At 32.4% G+C, this 5,066-nt stretch overlaps 1 long non-coding RNA gene across 1 annotated transcript; it reads left to right on the top strand.

Moving 5' to 3' along the window:
- The first annotated feature begins 613 nt into the window (after nt 1-613).
- Nucleotides 614-2,628, top strand: LOC124889289. The gene is made up of 2 exons (XR_007048141.1): nt 614-1,260; nt 2,455-2,628. It is a non-coding gene; the product is annotated as an uncharacterized LOC124889289 (long non-coding RNA).
- The last annotated feature ends 2,438 nt before the right edge of the window (nt 2,629-5,066 follow it).

The raw sequence follows: 5,066 nt of genomic DNA, 5'->3' as shown, positions 1-5,066 counted from the left end.
AGGCTACTATTTTAGAAAAATTATTAATTTCAAATGTTGGTACTTTTTGCACATTATTTTGGTGTCAAATAATTTCGACAAACCACATTCATGATTCAAAAAATGTACAAATTATTTTTGTTACTTTCTAGTATCATTTTTACAATTTAATTAATTCAAACATGACATTCAACATAATTTTATCAATATCTATTAAATTATTTTATGTAAATATGCACACCCATAATTTACAAATACTTTGTCTAGCACTGTTAGTATTATTATTATTATTGTTATTATTATCATTATTTTACGTAATCTTAATTCTACATGTGCTGTCTATTTTAATAATGATAGCTTATAATTATATTTAAATAGAAGCCAATTAAATTTATTTTTTTCTTTATTGTTTAATTGTTAGCCAATTTTATACTCAGTTAATGTCAATTTTAGTCAAAATTGATTCAATTCTAACCCCAAATTAAAATTCAATTGCTGACCTTCTTTTAAATAATTTTAATCTCAGCCGTTAATCAAAACTGATCCAACGGCTGAGATCGTTTCAACCCATTCTTTCCTTCGTTTCAACCCATTCTTTCCTTTCTTAATTTAAAACCCTAAAACTAATTTTCATTCTAACAACAACAGAAAAAAAAAATTCTCTCTCTCTAAACCTCTCACCCTTTCTCTCTCTAATCGGTGTCGCCGTCGCTGGTGGAGGACGACTGCCGCTCCACTACTCTCTCTCCTTTCTCATCTTCCCTCTCCAACCAACATAAACCGTCCACCCCTGTCGTCATCCATAAAGCAATGGTCACTGCCTCTCCAGCATCATCAACCTGCCACCACCGAGCTGACAATCGATCGATTGGCATTTACCCCTGCTCTCTCCGTTAGTCGCCACCGCCAATCGGTCGATGAAACTGATACCATCTCCTCTCTAGTTCTCCCATTCCCAGTCGTGACTCAACACCGACCACCATGGTGGGTGAACCAGCCAGGCCACCGACGATCCTCCTCTTCAGTCGCTGCTTTAGCTGGCGCCACCAACGAAGCCGGCGACCACGACCGTTCCAAACCAACAACAACAACAACCTCCGTTCCACCAGCCGCCATTGAAGTTCGCCACCATCTACTGAAATATCACCTTCATGCATGCTTCCACCAACCAACCAACCCCGACTAGCGGACCAACAAACAACATCACAATTCGGCTATTCCGGCTAAATTTGATAGAAAAAGAGGTGTAGATTTTATAATGGATTTTATAATCTATCTCAGGTTTGCACCTTTTTACTGAAAGTTGTTCTTATTTCATTTTTCAAATGAAATTCGTGATGTTTGAGTACGAATTTTAATTCAACGTCTTTCATTACATGTTTATTTGCATCTTTGGGCTGATATATGTGAAACCCTCAAATCTTGAACAAATTTCTGCCTAATCCTGCTAGTACGCAAAAACCCCTAAACCTTTCTTCCCTCTTCATTTTGCTTTTAATATGTTGAAATTAAGCTGAGTTTTAGTTTTTCGTAGATGACCTTGATATGATAATTTTGGTTTTCGTGTTCAATATTCGTTTTGAATTTGAAACTGATTTTCAAAACTGCTTTATGCTAAGATTTTCTTGACAAACTTGGATTTTTAAATCTCGCCTTAATATATTAGGCGATTATTTTTGATAGTTGGGGATTTGAGTTTGTGCGTAATTACATTAACCCGTACATATTAAATCTCTTTTCTTTTGGTAAGTTGCTTTGTTAATAATAATTAATTGGGACTAGTTGCTTGATTTGTGTGAAATTTTGGACTAATTATTTGGTGAAAAGTTGTTATCCTTATTTATGGCTTTGCTCCCTTTGTTTTGAAGTCAACCGAGTTGATTAAGGAAGGAAATATTTCAATTAGTTTTTCAAAATATTTTTTCCCCTTAATCATGTGCCCTCTTACCTTGTGGACAGATTTGTATGGTAATATTTAAGGAAATTTAATATTTTTCTCCTCCTTAATTGATTCTGATTGATTTTTTAGAATAATCTATTTTCCTTTCTTACTATGGGTAATTGATCCTTCTATATTCTTTCCTTTCAACTCTTTATCAAGTCGACTATATAAAAAACACCTCCTCATTGTTTGAGGGCATGACTGACAACCTTCACTCCTTGATATGAAAAGATTTAAGTAAATACAAGTTTTTCTTTATTTCTTGTCTAAGTTGCATTTATTTTCGAAACCTTGGTCCTGATCGATCTTTATTCTTGTATGAAAATTCGCTCGAATATTGCTATACCTGATTTTTTATTACTGCTTGTTATCGTCAACCGGTGAGTCCTTGTCGACGTAATTTTCTTTATACCTTATATGATAATGCTAGTAAACATGTTTATAGAAATCATTCGGTGTTTTCTTGCTATGTCTGTGTCATGTTATATTTCTGGTTGTATTGCTATTACATATTGTCTCACATGTGTAAATAGACAGCTTTGGATATTTGAAGAGTCGCCGGAATGTATATGGGGGAGGGTTGCAACTTTTCTTTCTTTGTTCATTAATTTATTTTTGATTCATGGTGTTGTAATAACTTTGTATAAACTTGGTGTAATAATAAATTTGATACTGCTCAGGAGGTGGGAATTTATGTGCTCTTTGAATAGCTTAGGCAAATGCAACTTGAAGTTTGTGTGATTTATGTGCTATCACTTAGGCAAACAAAAGCTAGAATTCGTTGATTAATTTGATTTGTCACTTGACAACATGCCTTTAGGATTATTAATCAACATCTAGCCTAGGATTAATTTCAACCCATATATTTAATGTTTTGGCTATCGTAGGTGATTTTAATACTTCCATGTCTCTAACCAAAAAGAAAATCGTCATTTTTCTAGTATGATAAAAATGAATTTTTCAGTAACTACACTTCTTATCCCTTTAAAATAATTTAACAATTGCGCATTTTAATGCCATTAAAAAAAAATTCAGCAATCAAGTTTTGTTTTTCAACATGATAATATGATCAACATTAACTCTAAGTATAACATTTTATTTTTACTATTAAGTCTGTCATTGCATGTTTTAGCATTCCAACACAATTTAAACATGTTAATACGTTAAGCATGTTAACGATCAAATTTCTGCATTTCTGCATACTAAACACTAGAATTAATTATGTCATCACATGTTTTAGCATGTAAATACAAATCTAAGTATGTTAATATATTTTCAGCATGATTAACATAAAACAGATGTGTATTAATTTAGTTTCAGCATATCAAAATTAAGTTTAAGTATTTTTAGCATGTTAAATAGTAGATTAGGTATGTCATCGCATCCTTTAGAATGTTAACACAGATTACAGCATGTTAAAATTTTCTTAGAACATGTTAACATTGGATTTCTGCATGTTATTGCATTTTCCAGCATACTAATATGAAATTTCTGCACTATTAACGTAATTTTAGCATGTTAAGTACTAGGTTTTAGGCATTTTCAGCATGTTATTGCATTTTTCAGCATGTCAATATAAAATTTCTGCGCACTAACACAATTGTCAGCATGTTAAAAAGTAGGTTTTAAGCCTTTTCAACATGTTAAATACTAGAATAAGTATGTCATTGTGTTCCTTAGTATGTTAATATATTTTCAACATTTATTGTTAATTTCTTACACTGTCACTAGTTAACTTGTCTTGCATAATAATGCAATGGGTATCACTCCCCAACATCTTACCTTACTTCGGCCTTTTATCAATTTATAACATTGTTTGAAATAATTTGACAGCTATTTCTCATCAATAACAATTGCTTCTCGCTTAGATATCATGCCTATAGGGTATAATTATATTGAAATAATTGCTTACCATGCATGTCAATCACCTTAACCAACTTTAATTATCCAAGAGGAATCTTTGATATTATTATGTGCTACCTGTTGTCCGATGTGTTACGCGCTTTGAGTTATAGAAAAACATAGCTTTATTTGTCTAGACCACAAATCTGAATTAGCAAAGCCTAATTCCTTTTGGGAGATAACTGGGATGATAGGTATTCTAAGGATGTTAGTTTTATCCTTGTCTTAGAACACCTTTAGATTTGAAAACCATCCTAGGTGGGGTGGGACGGGTAGTCATTCGGAAGTAATGATCTCCAGAGACATTACATGACATTTGACATTGTTACTTGTTTAAGAATTCGGCCAGTGGGTCGGATAAGGATTAAACAAGTTGGGGTTATAATCCGAATAAAATCAAACCAATTCCTTGATTGGACGTTTTGCTATTTACTTTATATATTTGTTTATTCTTTTATTTACTTTACATGTTTATTTATCTGGGGTAGTTAGTTTATTACATAAGCAGTCCCCTCTGTTATAATTTATGTCATTTCTCTCCCTGCTAGTCTTATTTACATGTTTTATTGATTTTATCACTTAGATAATTAATAGCTAAAATAATTAAGTTAAATGATTGTTTATTAATTACTTTATCGCTTAGTCAATATTTAAGTTAATAAAAAGCGACCTTTATTTGATCACATAGAATCCCCACATAAATTATGAATTCGGTCGAAAATCACCTTTGTGGACCTCAAAAGGTTCCTAACATCTTCCTTTCGAGGTAATTTGAACCCTTACCCGAATATCTGGTGAAGTAAGACAAAATAACAAAATAGGTTCGTAGTTAGCCTAGACCGGTGCCCTAACGCACCTTAATTCATTAGGTGATGACTCTTCATACTCCTCCTTAAACAATCCCATAAAGAGTTGTCACGTCGAATCCTGCTTTTCGCGAGAAAAATGAGGTGCGACATAATCTTCATTGAGTATTCTCAGAATTGACATACCAAGAATATTCTCAATCTTTTGCAACAACCAATTCAAACAAATAACAATTTTGCAAAATCTGATTTTTCAAATTCAAAGCTTCATAAAATTATTTAATGGTTATTAATTAGTGAAGCTTTTCATGGAGTTTACACTATTGGTGTGCTTTGTGAGAAAGGCAAAGAAAGGACAAGAAAATGGAGAACGTTAGAGCTTAAAATGTAAAAGATTAAAGTCTAATTCCTCCTAATCTAATTACTATAATTTGTAA

The sequence above is a fragment of the Capsicum annuum genome, chromosome 1 (assembly GCF_002878395.1).
Source record: "Capsicum annuum cultivar UCD-10X-F1 chromosome 1, UCD10Xv1.1, whole genome shotgun sequence".
Taxonomy (NCBI): Eukaryota; Viridiplantae; Streptophyta; class Magnoliopsida; order Solanales; family Solanaceae; genus Capsicum; species Capsicum annuum.
This window is presented reverse-complemented; position numbering and strand designations above follow the sequence as displayed.